Genomic DNA, 24,917 nt, shown 5'->3' on the forward strand with positions numbered 1-24,917 from the left:
CAGGCAGGATTGACAGGCTATGGCAGACACCCCGCTCCACCGAGGGCGCCGGGAATTTGAAGCGCCTCCGGGCGCGGTGACCCCCGTGATCTTTTCCGGGTCGGGTCGCTAGGCAGTGTGGGTATCGTAGTTCCCCTCCGCTGGGCGGCCGCGAGGGAAACTCAAGCGGCGGCGGGAGGGAAACGAGCAGAGTCCGGTGACAGTCTCACGCACCCCCAGGTAGGTTCAGGCAGGATTTACAGGCTATGGCAGACACCCCGCTCCACCGAGGGCGCCGGGAATTTGAAGCGCCTCCGGGCGCGGTGACCCCCGTGATCTTTTCCGGGTCGGGTCGCTAGGCAGTGTGGGTATCGTAGTTCCCCTCCGCTGGGCGGCCGCGAGGGAAACTCAAGCGGCGGCGGGAGGGAAACGAGCAGGGTCCGGTGACAGTCTCACGCACCCCCAGGTAGGTTCAGGCAGGATTGACAGGCTATGGCAGACACCCCGCTCCACCGAGGGCGCCGGGAATTTGAAGCGCCTCCGGGCGCGGTGACCCCCGTGATCTTTTCCGGGTCGGGTCGCTAGGCAGTGTGGGTATCGTAGTTCCCCTCCGCTGGGCGGCCGCGAGGGAAACTCAAGCGGCGGCGGGAGGGAAACGAGCAGAGTCCGGTGACAGTCTCACGCACCCCCAGGTAGGTTCAGGCAGGATTGACAGGCTATGGCAGACACCCCGCTCCACCGAGGGCGCCGGGAATTTGAAGCGCCTCCGGGCGCGGTGACCCCCGTGATCTTTTCCGGGTCCGGTCGCTAGGCAGTGTGGGTATCGTAGTTCCCCTCCGCTGGGCGGCCGCGAGGGAAACTCAAGCGGCGGCGGGAGGGAAACGAGCAGAGTCCGGTGACAGTCTCACGCACCCCCAGGTAGGTTCAGGCAGGATTGACAGGCTATGACTCTAATATAACCTTAGATACACTCAGTGTAAACAGACACTCACAGACTGTCACTCATCCATGGAGTTACTTACACACCTAGTCAGTCATGCAAAGAATCAATCACACCTCCATTTTCACAACTATACAGTTATACACACCTTACTTATTCAAACATACACTAAAACATATTTACTCACTTATACAATCCTGGATACAAGTTCACAATGATCCATACAGCCACTCACACATTCACTGGCTCTTATGCACAGTTATTTATATATGTCAACTCTCACATGTACTGTATTTTACATATGTACTTACTTTGACATGTAGCACTGAGATATCTATTCACTCACCAATACAGTCATGCACACAGTCAACCGCCCATACAGCTGTTTCCACATGCACTTTTGAACCCATACATCTATGCACAGAGTCATACACCTCCCAGCCACCCACACACACACTCAGTGTCCCATACAAATGCTTGGGCAACCAATCAATAACCCATATAGTTACTCATATAGCTACTGATCAACACATGCAGCAGTTTACAGAAGAACAGACATAATGATGCACAAATTAAGACAGTTTAGTCACTAACCCATGCACTCAGTGAGACACATTTAACCACTCACTCATACAGTCAGTCATGCACCTACTAAATTCTTCATCCAGACACTTATACATCCACTCATTCTTAAATATGTAAGACATATTTTAACTTTACAGAAAAATACAGTCACTGGATGTTGTCATCAGTGATGTCATCAGTGATGTCATTTGAGATGTCATCAGTGATGTCATCAGTGATGTCATTTGAGATGTCATCAGTGATGTCATCAGTGATGTCACTGACCATGTCATGAATGATGTAATATGTGACATGATCAGCAGTGGATTGCGGGTGCGCGATATATAGTTAGTACAACTAACTATATATGGAATTTCATTGGTTTTGTGTGAGTAAAATAAGGTTTTTTAAATGCTAATTCCTAACTATATATGGTGTATAACCTATGGTTTTTTCAGTGAATATATATATATATATATATATATATATATATATATATATATATATATATATATATATATATATATAGATATATATATATAGATATATATATATATATATTATTTTATACTTAACATGTATATATTAACTATCTGCTTTCCCAAATACTTACTTTTTCTTAACTTTCTCTTGCTCACTTTCTATTTGGACTCAGTGTGCTCACTGCCCACATCCCTTTGTCATAGTATTCACTGAAAGTGTTGTTTATGAGCATTCTGCCTGTAGAAAGAAGAGGCACGTATACAACTAATTAACTGTTTCACTGGGGCGAAGTTCACAAATCGATTGGGTCCAGTAACAGCCCCCACTTCAGCTCCAAGAGAGGGGGAGTTTATGACACCGCTTACCATCAAACTGGTACATGCAGTCTTCTGCCTAATGGCTCTCTAGAGGCACGCTGATAAAACCACTGGTTAATACAACTTACAGGAACATATCTTCTTTATTGGAATTTGTGCCTCATTGGAGAATTTATTGTGAGTCTCACTCTGGCCGTGGGGCAAACATTTTGATGCCAGTGAGCTAACAAGCAATTCTGAAGATACTTAAAACCAAGTTTAGGATTGGGAGGCAGGGGTGAGCCGTGTCTACTGTATTTTATGTATGTAACGCTAGAGAGTTCAAACTGCATCACCAATTTACCATAGCTTTATTTTTTATCATGTTCAGAAAACAAATGCCATTAATGAGGAAGCTTCTCAGAGAACAGTTTACTGAAGACCCCCTTCCTTGCCCATCCTAATTACCCCCATTTGAGTACGACAAGGAAACCAAAGCATTACCCTCCTTTTGCTCATTCGGAGATGACCCAGAATCGTGACGCGTTAAGTGTTTGGCACATTGGCTGGCTCATAGCACTTTTTTGTAATTTTTTTTTTTTACTTTAAGCCATGTTGTACAGCTGCTCAACTGCTGTGCAACGTGAAAAAAAAAACAAAAAACATTGACAAAGCCAATAGATTTTACATAGTTGCAACCTTTTGGGGTTGCCAATGCTTGTTAAGCAGTGATACTACTTTGCTAGTCCTACACATGTGAACGCTCTTTGGTAAAATGTTTCACCTCATTACTATCCATTTAACACCTAACTACAGCTATCAGCTACTGATAGATCACCTGCCTCTGTGCCGCAGAATGCCTGCCACTGAGTGGTCAATGGAAAAGTGTGTTTTTGGTAATTTTTGATCCTTTTGAGGTAGAAACAACATGTTTTAGTTAAAATCTGCAAATTTGCAGGCAAGGCTGGTCTATGTGAAAAGTGTTGCAAATCCATAATTATGTCGAAAACGCTGCAGCCAAAGAATCACATAATTCCAGTGGCCGTGCCATGAGAGTGTGTCTAATGTGATTAACTAGCTCATTGTCAAAAGATTGTTGCATAAATAAGCAATGAGAGAGAGAGCTGTATTGTGATCCACCTCCAGTAGAGATAACTTTTTCTAAGAGTGCAAAGATGTCACATCGTCCATGTTAACATGGAAGTCATTCCAGAACTCAGTGCCTGTGAACAGTCTCCTTTGAGGACCACAGGACTGAAAGGACAGTTTATAATCTTGCATTTGTTGGTGGCTGTAAGCAAGACGTTATAGCTCCAAAGGTGGAACTTGATATTCAATAATATTTCTTTTCTCTTACCCAACATGTTGCGACGGAGAAAGCTCCCCTGCATTGATCTGGAGGATGGGCACACCTGCCTTGAATTTCCCTTGGCAAGTGGTACTGTTTTGACCCACACCTCAGCACACTTGTCAATCATACATGTGTGCTGGGGCATTCTGACTATGTGATCAAGAGGGCATCCCATTTTTAGGAGATTGACGTCTGTCATCTGTCCTGGCTGTACAGGGCTGATTGTGGGTCAGCCAAATGATTATAGTGCAGGGCAAGCCTTTTTCCCAGTCTCCATAACCAGGTCTTTCACCTCTGCATAATAGGAATAGATGTTGCAGGTACTATAGATGTGTAAAGGTTGCGCGTTCTCGCGTTGCCTACATGTGAAGATTGCATGTTGCAAGCGAGGCAGTGGATGCGGCTACAGCCACAATGGGTGGCATTTTATATCAGGCATTACCTGTATGGTATATTCAACAACAGTCTAACAGCAGTAGCTCTTAGGCTCGCAGTGTGAAGTATAGATAAGCAGCAAAAGATCAAGCCAAACACAAAAAATCTAAATCCAGTAGAGCAAGCCAAAGAGCAAAAAGAGTCTAATTCAGAGTCCAGGTTGAAAAAAGGATTAAAAAATAGTTTGTTCTTAATCCATGGCTGTATTTAACATATGAACATGCATATGAAGGGCACCCATGTACTCTGTATGGCACCTAAGATCAATGCTTGGATGGAGAGCCATACATCAGATATATTATGCGGGGCTTCCTCCCTAGAATACATTTGAGGTATCTCAGTGGCGGCTGGTGAGATTTGAAGGCAGTGAGGCGTGGAGGTCTGGGTTGAGTGCCCGGTGGTGCTAGGAGGGAGGGGGTGGGGGCTCGGTAGGGTTTTCCCCTGACATTTTTTTGAAGGAAGGAGTGAGTTGGGGGTGGGTTTTCAAGCGAATATTTGGGAGGGCAGGAAGGTTGAGAAAACAATTGTAGTGTGATTGTGACATCCATGGGGACATGTCGTGTGATGGTGAAGTTTGTGGGTTTTGGGGGGTGGTGGCCATCAATCAATCAATCAATCACGGCATTTATAGAGCGCGCTACTCACCCGGGAGGGTCTCAAGGCGTTGGGGGGGGTAGGTTACTGCTCGAACAGCCAGGTCTTGAGCTGCTTCCTGAAGGAGAGATGGTCCTGGGTTCGCCGAAGGTGGGTGGGGAGGGAGTTCCAGGTCTTGGCTGCCAGGTAGGAGAAGGATCTTCCTCCGGCGGTGGCTCTGCGGATGCGTGGTACGGTGGCGAGGGCGTGGCTGGTTGATCGTAGCTGGTGGGTGGGCGTGTAGAAGGTCATGCGGTCGTTGAGGTACTTGGGGCCCAGGTCGTGGAGAGCCTTGTGTGCGTGGGTGAGGAGTCTGAACGTGATTCTCTTGCTGACGGGGAGCCAGTGCAGGGCTTTTAGGTGTCCGGTGATGTGGCTGTGTCGGGGGATGTCCAGGATGAGTCGTGCGGAGGCGTTCTGTATGCGCTGGAGTCTTTTTTGAAGTTTGGCTGTGGTTCCGGCGTAGAGGGTGTTCCCATAGTCCAGTCGGCTGGTGACGAGTGCCTGGGTGACGGTCTTCCAGGTTTCAGTGGGGATCCATCTGAAGATCTTGCGGAGCATGCGCAGGGTGTTGAAGCACGAAGATGAGACGGCGTTGACTTGTCTGGTCATCGACAGGGAGGAGTCCAGGATGAAGCCCAGGTTGCGTGCGTGGTCCGTTGGCTTGGGAGCGGTGCCCAGGGCCGGGGGCCACCATGAGTCGTCCCAGGCAGAGGGTGATGATCCCAGGTTGAGGACTTCCGTCTTGTCTGAGTTCAGTTTAAGGCGGCTGTTCCTCATCCAGTCGGCGACGTCTTTCCTCCCGTCGTGTAGGTTGGCTCTGGCGGTGGTTGGGTCGTTGGTGAGGGAGAGGATCAGCTGGGTGTCGTCGGCGTAGGAAATGATGTTGAGGTTGTGTTGGCGTGCGATGGCTGCGAGGGGGCTCATGTAGACGTTGAAGAGGGTTGGACTGAGTGAAGATCCTTGTGGAACGCCGCAGATGACTTCGGTGGCCTCGGATCTGAACGGGGGGGAGACGGACTCTCTGGGTTCTTCCGGCGAGGAACGAGATGATCCATTCCAGTGCTTTTTCTCGGATTCCGATGTTGCTGAGTCGCTTTACTAGGGTGCGGTGGCAGACGATGTCGAACGCCGCAGAGAGGTCCAAGAGGATGAGGGCTGCTGTTTCCCCGTTGTCGGTTAGGGTTCTGATGTCGTCGGTGGCTGCGATTAGGGCGGTCTCGGTGCTGTGGTTGGCCCGAAACCCGGACTGCGAGGGGTAGAGGGATCCATTCGTCTCGAGGAAGGCGGCAAGCTGTCTGTTGACGGTCTTCTCGATGACTTTGGCCGGAAATGGAAGGAGCGAGATGGGACGGTAGTTCTTGAGGTCGGTGGGGTCCACCGTTGGTTTCTTCAGGAGGGCGGTAAGCTTGGCGTGCTTCCAGCTCTCCGGGAAGGTGGCGGTGTGGAAGGAGGAATTGATGATGTCCCGGAGATGGGGTGCGATGATGGCGTTGGCTTTGTTGAAGACGTGGTGTGGGTAGAGGTTGGTTGGTGATCCGGAGTGGATGGAGTTCATTGTGCGGGTGGTGTCTTCGGTGTTGATCGGGGTCCAGTTGCAGAGGGTGGTGGTGGCGGGCGTTGGTTCGGCGGTGGGGTGCGTGGTCTGTGCGTCGAAGATGTTATGTATGTCGGTGATCTTGCGGTGGGAGAACGTGGCGAGTGAGTTGCAGAGGTCTTGCGAGGGGGTGATGTTGTTGTTTCCGGCGCTGGGGTTGGAGAACTCTTTGACGATGCTGAAAAGTTCCTTGCTGTCGTGGGCGTTGTTGTCCAGTCGTTCTTTGAGTGCCGACTTCTTGGTGGCGCGGATCAGCTGGTGGTGTTTGCAGGTGGCGTGCTTGAGGGCGGTCCTATTGTCTGTGGTCTGGTCGAGCCGCCAGGCTTTCTCGAGAGTGCGGCAGTTCTTCTTGGATTCCTTGAGTACGTTCGTGAACCAAGGGGTTTTCTTGCTGCTGGGTCTGCTGGGAGGGTTTTTTAGTGGTGCGAGGTCATCGGCGCAGGCAGTCAGCCACTTGGCGAGGTTGCTGGCTGCTTCGTTTGGGTCTGTTGTGTTGGTGGGTGTGTTCTGGCTGAGGGAGGCGGTGAGCTGCTCGGCGGTGATCTTGCTCCAGCTCCGGCGGGGAACCTGTTGCGGGTGGTGGTGGGTCGCAGTCTTTCTGAAGCTGAAGTGGACGCAGCTGTGGTCGGTCCAGTGGAGTCCGGTGGCGTGGCTGAAGGAGATGTGCTTGCTGGAAGAGAAGACGGGGTCAAGCGTGTGGCCGGCGTAGTGGGTGGGAGTGTTCACCAGTTGCTTGAGTCCGAGGTTGGCGAGGTTGTCCAGCAGGGCGGTGGTGTTTCTGTCGTTGTTATTCTCCAGGTGGAAGTTGAGGTCCCCTAGGAGGATGTAATCGGCGGAGGGCAGGGCGTGCGGGCTGATGAAGTCTGCGATGTCTTAGCTGAATAGTGTGCGTGGTCCCGGGGGTCTGTAGATGAGGGTGCCTCGGAGGGTGGTCTTGGGGTCAGTGTGCATCTGGAAGTGTAGGTGTTCGGCGGCGGTGAAGGTATCGTCGGAGTTAGTCGAGATGCGGATGGTGTTCTTGTGTTCGATGGCGATGCCTCCTCCCGTCTGGTTGACGCGGTCCTTCCGGGTGATCTTGTATCCGTCCGGGATGGCTATGGCGATGTCGGGCGCTGAGGAGGCGTTCATCCAGGTTTCGGTGAGGAAGGCGACGTCCGGTGCTGTTGCGTCGAGCAGGTCCCAGAGTTCCACGGCGTGCCTGTGGACGGAGAGGGTGTTCAACAGGATGCACTTCAGGTGGTTGCTGCTGGTGCTCGACTTGGCGAGGGTGGTGCAGGTCCGGGGGCAGGTGAATCGGCAGGCTTGGCAGGTGAAGGGTCCGTGGGTGCGTCTCGGGGTGGCTCGGTAGCAGGCAGGGTTCCGGTCGGCATTTAGTGCGGTGAGGGCGGCGGCGTCGTAGGTCCGTCGAGTAGTCTTGCATCGGTGGGAGCCAGGGGTCCTGGCGCTGGGCGCTGTCCAGGCGCGGACGGGCGCAGACGGGCTTACCTTTGGCGCACCTTCGGCACTCCGTCGGTGCTCCCGCTGTGCGCGTCCGCTGCGCGGTCGCTCAGGGGGCGTCATAAGTAAGGAGCCGGGAGGGAGGAGCAGCTGGGTGGCGGGAGCGGGCGGCGAATGGAATCACGGGGGGGCGGAGCCGCAGGGAGGCAGCGGCGGGAAATCCAAGAAGCAGCGGGCAGCGGGATAGTCCCAGGAGCAGCGGGCAGCGAGCAAAGGAATCTGCAGGCAGGAGGCGACAAGGCAGGCAGGAGCGGCAGCAGTGAGTGGGGCAACCAAGCCCTGTGGAGGGCTGAGCGGTCATCTGTGTTTCGCCAGTTTCACTGATCATTTAGGTGTACACACTTCATGTTCTGGCAGCCAGGCGTTGATGTTGGACAAGGATGCACAGCATTGGGGTCGGGCTGGCGAACACACAATAGGTGAGCTCCAGCACTGCAGCACATGAGCGGCGGGATGGAAGCGGCTCTGACCCCGAGATGGCAAGTGGGCCGACCCACATGATTGAATGCAAATTTGAACTTGTTGGGACAGAGTGGACACGGTGACGGTGTAGCTATGGTTTTGCAGGCTTGGGGTGAATATTGTTAGCCAGTTTCACTTTGACACATTCGGCAACGGAGCATTGGGTGGGAGGACCGGATACATGCACAACATCGTGGTCGTCTGGTCAGATTGGTGAACAGAGAGGATGAATGGGGCAAGTTTGAACTTGTGTGCATTGGAGACATGCAGTGGTGATGTGGCTGTGAATTTGCAGTGCTATACTGCATGCATTTGTCTTTTGTGGTTAGTGTTTGCGGTGGTGTCAGGGAGCAAGTGCACAACAGTGAGCACCAGCCCGGAACGTTTGGCTGGCAGTAGCGGAACGCAGGTCAATCAGGCCTGCATTTGACGGTGCTACGGCTCCTGTGATCTTGTGGAGAGTTTTATGCCCATTGTATGGCAGATTCGCTGCATTCCGGCGACAAAAACATTGATGTGGGCGGGACAGATGCACGCACGGACAGCATCAGGGTCAGACTGGCAAACACACAGTAGATTGGCTCAACCTGAGCATGTCGGACACCAAAATAGAATTGCACTGGCCTGTTGTCGCACCCCAGCCTGTCAGTAGTCTTCTGCAGTGCTGTGCTGTCACTGCGGCCGATGCCGGTGTCCATCCCGAGCAATGCACAGCCAGCAGCGCATGGAGAGCAGCGCACCTGCTGTGGGCCGATCAGTCCTGGTGCCGGAGTCAGTGCTGCACGGTGGTCGGCGGGCTCTTCTGCAGCCCACTCCCTCAGCTCCCATTGTCCACTCAGGAGGTCTGAAACTAGCTCGAAGGCAAGGGAGTTGCTCGGTTGTTGCCACCCACTGCTCTGTCTTGAGGGGGGCTGGCCCTGCCCGTTGCCACTCATTTCAGTGGCACGCTGCTGAAGTCGCCTAGGCCGCAGCGTAGGTGCACCATTTGAAACCAGCCATTTTCTGCTTTCTCTGGTCACTCCCTTCAGGATGACATCACTCTTCTCGCATGTGCTTCCAGGGCGAGCAATAGTCCTCACCCCGGCCAGCATATGCGCAGGAGGTCTCTGACCTGTGACCTGGTTCCTTCCTAGATAAAAGAAAACAGAATTTGATTTGTGTTTGCCGCGGGGCAGTGAGCACTTCATTTGAGGCTGCTGCATTGCATGTGGTGTCTCTCATGTCTCTTCCCCGATCCTCATCTTGAGGCTAGTGGGGCAACTCCCCTTTCGCCCCTATGCACAAGCCGCCACTGAGGTATCTACTTCCATAAGTGAGACAGGGAAGTGTCACTGAAATTAGGGAAGGATACACAAGGTCCCCATGCGGCTAAGGAGTTCCCCCTTCTAGTTCCTGGGCTATTGTTAGCAACACCCCTCCCCCACAGGTTAACATGCAGTTAGGTTGGGAAGCCTCCGTTGTATTTGTGCTGTTAATATGGGTTGTTCCTAAGAGGACATTCCCAGCTCCCCTGCCTTCCTGCTCACACTTGTAACAAAGTCTATGGCTGGTGCAGCCTGCAAAAAACTCACAAAGGTGGAGAACAGTACAGACCTGGACCCAGAAGTGAACTGCTGGAATATACATGTTCTGTCTGCATCTTGGGTTTAAAGAAGAGGAAGAAACTACAAGTCAGTGTGACAAGGTTTCTTGACTGAAAGTCTGTGGTCCCACACTAGTGGTGATAAAGAGATTTCTTTGAGCTTTAGGGTTGGGGTACTTATTGTCAACTCCCCTTTCCAGGTAAACAGCCATTAACCTTGTGAAGACTTGCTGAACTTGCCAGCTTGAGTTGCCTGCATCCTTCTTGGAGGGAGAGAACTGATCAATTCCCAGGAATGATGTTGTAGGTGCACTTGATTTGAGGAACCTGAGGCTGCGAGGGGCTGACACCAATGCTACTAAAAAGGGTGCATTGAGAGGCTGCTATTGTGTTTCAGGTTTCGTAATGTGCCTCAATTGTGAAGAGTACATAGATACCTGTGAATGAGGGTGTCCTAGAATTCATCTGTAAGAGAATTTTACTCTAAGAGATAGCACCTTGGAGGACTGAAGCATTGAGGAAACTTCGACCATCAACATGATTGAATGTTCAATAATCTCTGAGTGCTGAGAGAAGCATAATGCTTGAAGCAGTGTCATTGCTAAGACTTGGAAGTGCACATATTCTTGTTCTCAGTGGGATCAGAAAGTGGGCCGAAGGAAGATGAAGTGGCAAGTTCTCCGAACTTCACCTTTGGGACAAAGAATATTATTGCGACTTTGTTCCCCAAGGGGAGATAAGAGTGTACACATTAAAGTACTGGCTGAGCATTGATATATTACTTCTTACTTGATGACTGAGTCTGTAACCCCTGACCATCTCATGGGGTAAGCACGAAGTACCATGATTTCTTTTTGTGTGTGTGTGTGTATATATATATATATATATAAATATATCACCTACTGGCTTTGGCCAGTAGGCAATAATAGTTAAGACTTAGTTTCAATAGGAAAAGAGCTTTTTGAATTGCCTATATCTTTTGCACCAGTTGACGAATCTTCACAAAATTTTCCAACAACAGTGAGCATGGAACTAAAGTTCAAACCTGGGAATGAATTCATAAATATGCAGGGAGGGGCCGCATGGGCACCCCCCCTCCCCAGGTGTCCACCACATCCATGGGCCAAATACAATTTAAAAACCTGGCAGGGGGGGGGCTCTGTCACCTTTCCGGGCCATATACTGCCCAGGGAAAACCACCTCCAAGGGGGCTGTAGGACTGTCAAAATGATATTGCCTGCTGGGAGCTCAGTTTTCATTTGTTTCCCTGCCCGCCGTCATGCAGGCATGAAAACAGATGAAAGATTGCTCTCACATGCAGGGAGCTGAATATGCAGGGAGCGCATATTTAGCAGCTCCCTGCGTGCGGAAGCAATTTCAGCCCACAAAGGAGCCTAGGAGCTTGCTGGGACCTCCGGGAAATTAAGGCTTCCACTACGGTCCCCATCAAAGCACACTGTGTGGGGCCAGGGTACCCAGGTAGGCGTTGCCGAGCCCTGGGATTGTGTGGCCCCTATCGAATTTTGGTCTAGCACTATCAGAAAGAAACAAACAGGAAAAGGCAAAACAAAAGGCAGAAAAACAAGCAGAAAAAGGCAAAATGGAAGGCAGAAAAATTAGCAGAAAAGGCAAAACAGAGTAGGAGGGCAACACAGAGCACAGAAAAGGAAAAACAGAGGGCAAGCAGAGAAGACAAAAAAAGGGCAGAAAAACTAACAAAAAAAGGCAAAACAGCAGAAAAACTGCCAGAAAGGACAAAACAGAGTAGGAGAGAGCAAAACAGAGAGCAGAAAAGGCAAAACGGAGGGTAGAAAAACAAGAAGAAAAAGGCAAAACAAGGGGCAGAAAAATGAGCAGAAAAGGCAAAACAGAGCAAGAAACAAACAGAGGGAAGCAGGTAGACAGGCAGCAGAGGGTAAGGGAGTGTTTGCAGGCTGGAAAGGAGAACTACCTCAGGGTAGATGGCATGAAGACCTACTTAATGGGGTCACCATGTGGCTTCCATTAAGTATGTCCTGGGGAAAGTGCAGGGTGTTGGAAGATGGGAGGAGGGACATGGCGGTAAGAGGGAAGAAAAGAGCAGAAAATGGCAAAACAGGGCAGAAGAGCGAGCAGAAAAAGGCAAATCCGCAGACAAACGAGTAGAAAAGGCAAAAACAGAGCAGGAGAGGGCAAATCAGAGGGCATAAAAGGCAAAACGGAGGGTAGACAAACAAAGCAAAAAAGGCAAAACGGAGGGCAGAAAAATGAGCAGGTCAAGTCAAAACAGAAGGCAGAAAAAGGAGCAGAGAAGGCAAAAACAGAGGGCAGAAAAACAAACAGAAAAGGCAAAACAGGGCAGAAGAGGGGAAAACAGAGGGCAGCAAAACGAACAGAAAAGGCAAAATGGACAGCAGAAAAATGAGCAGGAGAGGCAAAACAGAGGGAAGAAAACAAAACAGAAAAAGGCAAAAAATAGGGCAGAAAAACAAGCAGAAAGTCTAAACAGGGCAAAACATAGGGCAGAAAAATAAGCGGAAAAGGCAAAATGAAGGGCAGAAACATTAGCAGAAAAGGCAAAATAGAGGGAAGAAAATTGAGCAGAAAAGGCAAAACAGAGTGCACACAAACAACCAGGAGAAGCAAAACAGAGGGCAGAAAAAGGAGCAGAAAAGGCAAAACAGAGCAAGAAACAAGCAGAGGAGGGACAAACAGAGGGCAGCAGGTAGACAGGCAGCAGAGGGTAACGGACTGCTGGAAAGCCGGATAGGAAAACAGTCACAGGGGGAGCTGGCGCAAGGACTTGCTCCATGGGGTCACCATGGGGCCTCCATTAAGTTGGTCTGGGGGTGGCGGAGCAATGAGGTGAAAGGAGGAAAATGGAGGGAGGAGGGAAACAGCATGAAGAGGGGAGAAACAAGCAGAAAAAGCAAAACAGTGGGAAGAAAACCAAGCAGAAAAAGGCAAAATAGAGGGTAGAAAAACAAGCAGATAAGGCAAAGCAGAGGGCAGAAAAACGAGCAGAATAGACAAAACAAAGGGCAGAAATACAAGCAGAAAAGGCAAAACAGAGCAAGAAATAAGCAGAGGAGGCACACACAGAGGACAGGATGTAGACATGCAGCAGAAGGTAGTGGACTGTGGGCAAGCTGGACAGCAGAACTGTGATGAGTGGGTTACTTTTTGTCCTTACCTAGTTAGAGCAAAGTTCATTGTTCTCCCTTTAAATGACTTTGGGCCAGATGTACGATCTTTCCAATTTGCGAGTCACAAATTGGGTCGTTTTGCGACTCGCAAATTGGAATTTACAACAGTGTCTCAAATACTGTTTACGATTCGTAATAGGGTCGTAAATTGCCTGCCTCATTATTATTCATGAGTCAGGCACAATTTGCGACCCCATTGGGAATGGCAAGCACTCCCAGGGATGGTGACCTGCTTGGGTCAGCAGACCAACATGTCTGTGACTGCTTTTTCCATAAAGCAGTTTTTTAAAGAAATGCAGCCCATTTTCCTTAAAAGAAAACGGGATGCATTTATAAAAGAAAAATGAAACGCTACTGTTTCATTTTTTAAGAGTAGGCAGTGGTACGTGGGACCATTGCCTGCTCTTAAAAAATATTTTCAATGCCAGTCACAAAGGGGAAGGGGTTCCCTGAGTACCCCTTCCCATTTGTGAGTGGCTTCACACCTATTTGAAATGTGTCGTAAACTGTGAGTGTTTTGCGGCCGCAATTGCGTCCACAAATCTATCTGACATGGAAGGTCGAGTCGCTATTAGGAAGGGACGCACTTGGCACGCCTCTTCCTAATAGCGAGTCGCAAACCCTATTTTGCGAGTGGGTAGTATGTTACCGACTCGCAAAATAGGGTTTGTAAATAGGGCAGACCTATTTTGCGGTCGCAAACGGGTCGATTATCCATTTGCGACTGCATAAAATGGTCATATATCTGGCCCTATGAGTATACACGTGCAAAATCACCTGAAGCTGCACACGTTTGTCCCCGCCGTGTCCACCTTAGTAGTCTGCAATAGTCTTTCCACCTTTTGCCAGGATGATGGGCAGCTTACTAAAAGGCCCCCCAGCGCTTTTCCTGCCAATGTTGTTGCCGCGTTCATGATGCTGAGGAATATGAGGGCATCTCCACCAAACAAAGAAGCACTTACTGCATAAAGTTAAGAGAAAGGCCCCTTGTTTGATGGAGATTTACCTCTTTGTACTCTCACAGTCTTCTTTATTGGAAGATTAATGTTATCAGAAATTTCTGGATAAAGATGCACAATGAACAATCCCATTCCCTAAACACACACAAGGTCACTGATGAAATCTACTCATGTTTCATTACTCAGTTATAGTGTGAAATATGCGCTAGACAATTACCTAAGAAGGTAGCACCTCGTAATTAAGCAGTAGAAAGTACTTCACTTGGGTAGATATTTTGTGCAAAACTGTGGACTTGTGTTGGAAAGTGGGCAGGTCATGTTCCTTTCTGGCCCTCATTTTCATTTCACGAAAATTAAACCTTAACGGGAAGCACTTACAAATATAGACATTGCAGGTGCCCCCGTTGAAGCTCCATGTCTGTAAAGGACAAATGATCCTGACTTCCTGGGCTTGACGAAGGCAATGCAAGTGTGCTTTCTGGGCAATTCCACATTGAATAACAATCGGAAGTCTCTAGTGAAAGTGAATGCATTGTTGATCTATCAGAGCACCACTGTAGTGCCTGTGATGAGTGGGTTCTTTGTTGACCTTTCCTGATGAGAGCAGAGACCACAGTTCTACCTTTGAATCACTATGAGTATGTAAAAGTGCAAAATCATCTGGAGACATCGCCTGTTTTACCTCACCGTGTCCACCTTAGAAGTATGCAACTCACAGACCCACACAACCCTTAACACACCCACTCACATACCCATAAAAGCACTTACAAACTCAATGACAGACCCATACAGCCACTCACACACCTAGAAAATGGATCATACACCCACTCACACCCATACAGCTAATCATACACCCACTTACAGATCCATACAGCCCCTCACACACCCACTCACAGACAAATACAGCCACTCACACACAAACTAACAAACCCATTCAGGCAATCACACACCTACTCACAAACTTTAAATGTTACAGTTAGAAAATATCATTTTTAAAAATGCTCCAAAATTCTCTAATAATAAATCTAAAGATTACAGGGACTTTATAGTTAAAAAATAGGATTAAAAAACATCTGAGATTTACCAAGAAAACTAAAGGTTACAGGGACGTTATAGTTAGGCTCAGATTTCAATCATACAATACCACTGAAATTTGGCAATTACCTGAGCTAACTATTGCTTATGCCCCTGCAATGCACTGCTTATGACCTTATATATTACATCACTCTTGACATGGCCAGTGACATCACTGATGACATCATCCACAGAACCACTCACACATCCACTCAAATACCCACACAACCACTCGTACACCCACTCACACACCCACTTACTCATCCATAGAGCCACTCACATACCCATTCACTCACTCATACAACCACTCACACAACCACTCACTTACCCATACACCTACCCACACAGTCACTCTCCCACTCATACAGTCACTTATACAACCACTCACTCAGCCATACAGCTACTCACACCCCCATGTATTCACCCATATGGATGCTCAAAAGCCCCTTACCCACCCATACAGCCACTCACACAGACATTCCCTTTCCAATGCATTCTCTCACACACCCACTCAATTCACCAAACAGCCACTCTCTCACCCATACAGCGACTTACACATCCAGTCACTCACCCTTACAGCCACTCACAAAGCCACTCAGTCAAACATATAGCCCCTCACACACCCACCCATACAGCCACTCACCCACCCATACAGCCACATACACCTACTCACTCCTCAATACAGCCACTCTCACAGTCACTTTCTCACTCATACAGCTATTCACACACCCACTTATTCATCAATACAGCCACTCACACACCCATACACCCACTCACACACTGATGTACAGTCACACACCCACTCAGATGACATATCTTAGAAACAGTGTCACTCATTAGTACAAATAGAAGAGTAATTTAACTTATGCAGTAGCTTATTATATATCTTTAAGTCTCATATATCTTTAAGTCTCACTGGATGATGCCATATCAGTGATGTCATTTGAGATGACATCAGTGATGTCATCAGTGATTTCACTGACCATGTCATGAGTGATGTGATATCTGAGGTCATATGCAGTGCATTGCGAGGGTGTAAGTTATAGTTATCTCAGGTAACTATAACTGCTGAATTTCACTGGTTTTATATGAGTGAAATCTGAGTCTAACTATAATATCCCTTTAACCTTTGATTTATTCATGGAATATATTATATACACTCAACTGTATTGTGATTTTTGATTCTTGAACAAGGCATAAACTCAACCACTGTAAGTTAAATATGCAGTTTATAAACAATTGTATTTTACACAGCAGGGATTATTGCAGGAGTAGTACTAATAATCCTAGGTGTCTTTGCCTATTTAGGTATAATCTGATGAATTAATATAGCATTAGCATACTATATAATGGTAATTATATTGTGATATTATTTTTGATATAATCTGCCCTGCTATAATGAGTATAATTTGTATTATTAGCAATTATACATGTAAAAGTGGTTGTACACAGTTGTTTCCTTAAAAATACCATCCTCTTACTAAGTTAACTAGTTCTCACATGGTGTGTATATAATGAACACACAACATGGTGGGCATTGATCTGTCTGTTTTTGCAATAAACCTTTTCACAGCATTCCCTCTAGAGTACCAACACTGCTGTTTGTATAGCCACACATGCACTGATACACACACCCATACCCACACATACATATACACACACACATGCACACCCCTCACACCCTCCACACTGTCTTGCGCCTAAGGAGTAGTGAAAATAGCTAAAGTTCCAACCTAAAGTTTTAATATTCATACTCACAGTTAAATGTAGGCAGATCGTGTCAGCTGTGAACAATGTTGATAGGTGGCATAATATTGCTCCAGGGCAGCACCGAAGGAGAACTTCCATTTTTATAGCATTCCTATTTTCCACTGGCGTGCTACCTAATCCATTCTCTACATACAGACAGAGTCACACATCAGTAAGTATGGTGCGGCACAATGATGATCATGAGTCCTTATGAGATTATCTAGATTTGTTTCTGGCACCAGGCACAACCCTCTCTGGTTTTCGTCCGCTGCTCACCTAGAATCTAGTGACTGCAACCAGGCTTGTTTTTTCCTGTAATCTGGGCAGTTCAGCCATTTGGATTGGTCTGTGAAGATATCACATCCTGAAAAGGCTCGCATGAGATAAGGAACTTCAGAAAACGTCTTAATTTAAGAAAACTCTCCTGGCTCAGACCTGTCAAATTCTACTCTGTTTATTGTAATGTTTATTGTACACAAATAAAAGATTAACATACAGTATGGTGAGAACCAAATTTGAAGTAATTTTTGAGGAGGAGAAAATTGAATTAGTTATTAAAGAGCTTCACAAGGGAAGATCTCTGGGTCCAAATATGATCTCACCCAATATTTATACTGCATCTAGAATAGTGGACAACAACTCTAGTAATAATCTTTCACAAGTTTTCTGCCACAGGAAAACGCCTTAGTTCCTGGGAGAGCAGTCAAAATGTTCCACTGTACAAGGGCCAGATGACAATCCTAAAATAATATAGACCTATCAGTCTTATTGACACTGACAGTAAAATCTTGCTCAAATTTTGCTCAACGTTTTTGCTGATTGGTTTTAAGAAGTGAACATGCTTCCTACAATCCAAGGTGGCTTGAACGTGAGCCTCTCAACAGTAGAGGAGTTTTTTGTATTTTTGAATACTATCCACAAACATAATACATCGAAAAGGTGCCACTATGTCGCATTCTCGGACTTCACTTCAGCTTTCGACTTAGTACCATTGCAACAATTATGGAGTAAGCTCTCACTGTTAGCTATTGACCCTGCTCCATCACAGTGGACAACTAAGCCAACAGACAGTTTGGCATTAACTGTGGGGTCTAAAAGACTTTTCTTTTGGCCCGGGTATTGTTCTCAGGGGGATGGTCACCAGGCATTGTGGCCCACGAATCTATGACATAATATCAACAGACATAATATAGACATACAAAAAAATCGAAGCAAAAATATCGACATCAAAAATATCGAAGTTCTATCTACATAAAGGTAAGTAAAAAAAGATCGGAAAAAAATATCGTAGTACAAAAATATAGAAGTCAAAAATATTGTTTTTTTAAATGTATTAATAATAATGTAAAAATAATTCAAAAATACATATAATTTTGCAAATTATAGATATAAACATTAAAACATATTTAAAAAATAATAACTAATACATATACATTTAAAATAAATTAAAAACTCTACATATAAATTAATATATATACTTACTCTACATATTGCATCAGTAGTGAAAGCGTTGGATAGCGTAGGGGTAAAAATGACTATTCCCACTCCAGAGGGTGCAACAGTAGGGAGAGCGCTGGATAGCGTAGGGGTAAAAATTACTATTCCCACTCTAGAGGGTGCAACAGTAGGGAAAGCCTTGGATAGTGTAGGGGAAAAATATTACTATTCCCACTCCAAAGGGTGCAACAGTAGGGAAAGCGTTGGATAGCGTAGGGGTAAAAATTACTATTCCCACTCCATAGGAAGCAACAGTAGGGAAAGCGTTGGATAGTGTAGGGATACAAATTACTATTCCCACTCCAGAGGGTGCAACAGTAGGGAAAGCGTTGGATAGCGTAGAGGAAAAAAATACTATTCCCCCTCCAAAGGGTGCAACAGTAGGGAAAGCGTTGGATAGCGTAGGGGTAAAAATTACTATTCCCACTCCAGAGGGTGCAACAGTAGGGAAAGCGTTGGATAGCGTAGGGGTAAAAATTACTATTCCCACTCCAGAGGGTGCAACAGTAGGTAAAGCGTTGGATACGTAGGGGTAAAAATTACTATTCCCACTCCAGAGGGTGCAACAGTAGGGAAAGCATTGGATAGCGTAGGGGTAAAAATTACTATTCCCACTCCAAAGGGTGCAATAGTAGGGAAGCATTGGATAGCGTAAGGGTAAAAATTACTATGCCCATTCCGGAGGGTGCAACAGTAGGGAAGCGTTGGATAGCGTAGGGGTAAAAATTACTATTCCCACTCCAAAGGGTGCAACTGTAGGGAAAGCATTGGATAGCAATAGTAGCAAAAGCGCAGAATAGCGTAAGCATTATATTAACATACTTATCAATTAGATAATTTTTTTAACAAAAAAAAGATATAATATTTTATTTACGAAAATATATTACTAAATACCAAATATTTATAATTAATATTTACATAAATAACAAAAAATTACTTTCCACGCTACTCCCCCTTTAACACACAACACATACAAAAAACACAATTAATATAAATATCATTTAATCAATTTATAACAATTAATATTATTAAATTGATGTAATTATAAATTACATCAATCACCAATTCATAATTAATTAACAAAATATTTACAAGAATAAACAACATTTATTAATAAATTATTTATAATTAATATTATAAAATAATTTAAAAAACACTAATTAACAATTAATTAATTAACAATTAATTAATAATAAATACCAATAAATAAATACAATCTCTTTAATTAATGTAATTTAATTATTTCACACCCTATTCCCCTATAAACACACAACCCACTACACATAAATAAGACTAGGAATTATTCCACTGCCCTCAGAATCCTCCAAGCAGACTCAAATACAACCCTAGCCTGCGTGGTGGCCACATTTTTAAGCTGGGCCTGGTTCATAGTTTTATGATGAATAAATTTAACTATTAATTGTATATCTCTTCAGCAAAGCTCTTTGGTTTAATAAATGTGTATCTTTTTATTGTAATAATGATTATCAATGTGATTCTCTTTTTACCTATATTTATTATGTACTGTGTTTTTAAATGTAATGCTTTTAAGATATTTTATATTGAATAAAGCTTTGTTGAAACATAAATAAATCACATAAAAATGTAATTATCATTTAATTACTTAATAATAATTAATTACCAATTAATTATTAATTAACAATAACAAAACATACAAAAAATTACTACATTAACTCTAATTAATTTAATTAACAAATTAATAATAATTAATTACCAATTAATTATTATTTATCAATTAATTATTAATCAATAATAATAAAAAACATAATAATTAATTAATTATAATTAAATTACTTCCCACCCTATTCCCCTATAAACCCACAACCCGCTCTGATACTAAACCGCAAAATGTAAACAAAATTACTAATTTCTAAACATACATTAAAAACATGTTTAACAAACATATAAAATAAATATTAAAATACATAACACTAAACAAAATTTCGATATTAGTAACATACATACCTTAAAATCGATATTCTGTCCATCGATATTATTGCACATCGATATTCTATACCATTGAAATTAAAACATCGATATTATTGTATATCAATATTTAAATTTCGATATTTTGTCTCCTTACCGTGGCCCACCTCACAACATTAGTTTGGCAGCCTACGGAGGAGGGATGGCATTATGTAAGGTAACAAAATATTACTTTACAATGCAAAGGGTAAAATAACGATATAGGGCCCGATTCACAGAACTAACTTAAGACAAAATCCTAAACTTACTACTTTTGGTATTCACAGAAGGCATTTGGTAGTCTTAAATTAGGATGTTGTCTTAAATTAGGATTTTGTCTTAAAGTAGGATTTTGTCCTAAATTAGGATTTTGTCTTAAATTAGGATTTTGTCCTAAATTTGAATTTTGTTTTTATTTAGGATTTTGTCTTAAGTTAGGATTTTGTCCTAAATTAGGATTTTGTCCTAAATTTGGATTTCGTCTTAAATTAAGATTTTGTTTTAAGTTAAACTTAAGTTTAACTTAAGTTTGTCTTAAATTTAACTTAAGCCAAAATACTAATTTAAGACAAAATCGTATTTCAACAAGCTGCCAGTCTCTGTACATTTAAAGTAAACTGAAAAAAGTCAAAATTGATGTGTATGCAAATGAATTGAAAATGAATTGAAATTGAGGCAATTGTGTTATCTGAAAGATAAAGTCATGATATCAATCAAAGTTGTATTTATTGTCTATAGGAAGAGCATACATGTGGTTCATAATATATTTTTAAGATTTTACATTTAATTTTGTACACATTACTTATAAAAAATATTTTCTATGCAAAAAAGATAAAATAATACCAATGAAAAAATAATAAAATATTTAAATCTGTTATGTAGTAGCATTTGTATCTTGATTATTTAAATTTTTTGATTGTTTAAAATTAACATGCTAATTTAATGTAAAATACACTGTGCCCGATGTTCCTGTTTTCCAAATAAGTATTTTCCCTGTCAGGGTTGTGTATCCTATCTTCAGGCCCCGTTTGTTTTCCAAAAATAGTAACCACAGTGCTTTCCATAATTGAAAATAAACCAGAGCAACTGCGAGTTTGGCAGACCCGAGCACACCAGATTTAGGCTCTGCCAAACTCTGAATGAGGCCCAGAGTTTTCTGCCTTTCTTTCTAGCTTGCTCGTGAGTGCTTTATGGCCTGTTATCTCACAGCAGTTAAGTTCTACTCACAGGGCAAACTTGAACAAACAAGAGCTGAGCCACACTGAGCCCTGTAATACATTACTGTGCCTTCAAGATCTATAAAGTCACATATTCATGGGCTCCTTGTAGAAGATGCAGCAGGTTTTTCCAGACTCCCAGGAAATAGTAATCCCTTCTAGACGGAATGACGCCAGTGCCTACCAGTGGCGTAACAAGGGTCACATGGGCCAAAATGCAAGAAACAAAAAAAGGTTCACCTGCACCTTGGTTTATGTTACATTATGCTATCAGAATTTGAGTGGCACGCTAATTACCCAGGAGTGTGTCCAGGTGCCCTAGGGGGAGACAGCAGTGCTGTCTACAAGAGCATTATTTGAAAAGCCAGGTTTTCACTTTCCTTCTGCATTCAAGGATGGAGCTGACAGCTTTGATGGGGAGAGGGAGGTTGTTCCAGGTTTTGGGGGTAATGTGGGAGAAGGTGTGGCCTCCCAATTTCCTGTGCTGGATGCAGGGGATGTGGACGAGAAGCCCTCCAGTCGATTTGAGGTTCCTTTTAGGGATGGGAAGTCGATGCGGTTTTTGAGGTATGCACGGCCTAAGTTGTGGAGTGTTCTGTAGGTGAGGAAGAGGAGTTTGAAGGCGGCTTGTTTCTGGATGGAGAGTTAGTGGATGTCTCTGAGGTATCTGGAGATATGTGCTCATGGGGAGGTTGAGTGTTTGAAACCACTTGAAGTCTAGCAGTGAGCTTGGCAATAATGCCTATGTGGAGAGAGTCGCCATAGTATAGTCTGCTGGTGTTGAGTTCTTGTGTGACTGACATGCAGATGTTCAGTGGGAGTCATTTGACGATTTCCCTGAGCACTTTCAAGGTGTGGAAGCACGTTGTTGCCAACTTGTTGACTTGGCTAGTCATAGAGATTTGGCTGTTGATTAGGATACTCAGGTTCCTGGCTACTTTAGTTAGGGTGGGTGCAGGTGCTAAGGTGCTGGGCCACCAGGCTGTGGTCCATACAGTGGTGTGCTTGCCGAACAGCACCACTTCAGTTTTGTCAACGTTTAGCTTGAGACAGCTTCTTTTCATCCAGTCTGTTTTGTCAGACATGCATGTTAGAAAGTTGGTTATATGGTTGGTGTGTCTTCTGAGAGGTAGAGTATGAGTTCTGTGTCATTGATGATGCTGAGGCTTTGTGACCGTACCATGGGGGCAAGAAGAATCATATAGACAATGCAGAGAGTGAGGCTCAAAGAGGTGCCCTATGGAAAGCCACAGACCAGTTTGGTGGTGTGTTATTGGATGGGGGTGAGACTGAGCATGTGAGGGCCTCCAGTGATGAAAAAGTGGGTGGGGCCCTGCCTTCCAGCCTAGTGAAGTCTCTGGATAAGAATAGGGTGGGATACATGTAGAAGGCTGCTGCAAAGAGGTCCAGGAGGATGAGGGCTGCTGTGTTTGTTGTCTGTAATAGGAGCCTCTTGTCTGTGCCTGTGGTGCTGTGCTTGGCACTGTATCCCAACTAAGAAGCGTCGTAGAGGAGGTTGGTCTCAAGATAGTGAGCGAGGAGAGTGTTGACTAGATGTTCCAGGTCTTTAGAAGGGTATGTTAGAAGAGAGATGGGCCAAAAGCTAGCTGTGATCCTCCGATCTGCTAAAGGTTTTTTGAGGAGTGGTAGTTTAGTGGCATGTTTCCAGTTGTCTGGGAATGCTGTGGTTGGGAGAGAAAGGTTGAGTATTGAGGTGCATGCTGATCTGGTCTCTGTTATGGATGGGTTGTTTCTTTATGCAGAGTAACTTTGAATAAAGAACCATTTCAGCATACTTTTTGGAGGCGCTTGTGCTTCTTTACACTCTGCCACTGGCTTCATGAGTAAGGTACTATCATCGTTCCATGTGCTTGAAGTGGCGTTTAATTAACCAGAGGTCTTCAGTGTACCAGCTGGCATGGGGCATGGTCTGGAGTTTGATGTTGCTTTATATCTGGGTCAAGACATCCACGCAGGTGGTTATCCAGTAAAAGCTGAAGACAGTGTCGGTGATACTGGTGGCTTAAGGGGCGCTGCGAGTGAGAAGTTTGGAGATCCAATTGTGATCTGTGATCTTCTTCCATTGCCACCAGGATGCCCAGATCTTGGCTGGTTTAACCTGTTTAAGAAGGTTGATGTTGAATTTGTTGAGGTAGTATTAGTTCCAGGTCAGAGCAGTCGAGGTGTCCACAGTGATTTTGAGGATGTTGATGAGGATGGGATGGAGGAGGTGTCCCGCAATGTGGGTACGGCCGTTGACTCATTATCTAAAGCCCAGCATCCTATGGTCATCTAAGAGGTTGACAGAGTGTCCAACTGGTCCTCTAGGTGAAAGATTAGGTCGCCAAGCAGTATGAAGGCAATGGATTCTTGGTTTGGTACTAAAATCCATATTTCTAGAGCTGTAGGCCCCTCACACCCCTATACCTGAGAATCACTGCACCTACTGAAATAGGGTAGCTATAGGTCTCCGAAGTTCTTATTCTACTTTTCTTTTCCTCTTACTCCTTGCCCCTATCTTTCTCTCATGCTCATCCTCCATTCATGCTCCCCTCACTACCCCTTCCTCTGTCTCTCTTTGCTTCCTGTCTCTTACTTATTCGTACCACCGTCTTCCATTTCTCTCACTGCGCTCCCCTTTAACGCTTTCCTCTTTCTCTTTTCCCAATTCTCTTGTATCTTTTCTGTTACCCGAGTCCCTACACTTCTATGTCCTGACACCCCATTCAATTGCCTGTTCTTCCTATCTCCTTCCTCTCTTTCTCTCATCACTATATTTTGTTTTCACTTCCCCTAGGTGGAGAAGTGTGGCTCACTGGTTAGAGGCGGCAGACCCTGAAGCAGAGGTCAGACCTGGGACCAGGGTTCAATTCCCGACGCGGCAGGGTCTTGAGCCCAAATATCCATGGACACGATAATTCTCGTTTCGGTGCCTACTCGAGTCACAGGCTCACACTCTGCAGCTCTGGGCATTAGCTTGCTTAATCTCCACTACAGCCCCCCCGCGGCGGGATGCCTGGCTTTCACCTTGGGGATGCCCAGTACGGGTATCTCACAGGGAAAAACCAGGACGGGTTCCCAAGGCAAGCGCTGAGATGCCTACGGGTAATCGAGCGCTATATAAGAACGCATAATAGTAATAATAATAGCTCCTTGCCATCGCTTTCTCTCTTTTTTCTCTGACATTCTTTGTTTGCCCCTGCCTCCTTTCTCTTACTCTTCCTTATCCCCTTTTCTTCATCCTTACTTAATTCTCCCTTTTTTCCCTTTTCCTCTCCCTTCTATTTTTCACGCTTCACTTTTCTTTCATTTCCATGGGTGTCATCTAGGGGTCACCAGGGGTGGAGCTGAAACCCTTGGCTTGCCTCTTGTGACCCCTGACACTGCCTTTGAGACCCTTGGCATGAGAGATCACAAAGTCAGTGACAGGA

Source organism: Lissotriton helveticus, chromosome 3_1, assembly GCF_964261635.1.
Source record: "Lissotriton helveticus chromosome 3_1, aLisHel1.1, whole genome shotgun sequence".
Classification (NCBI taxonomy): domain Eukaryota; kingdom Metazoa; phylum Chordata; class Amphibia; order Caudata; family Salamandridae; genus Lissotriton; species Lissotriton helveticus.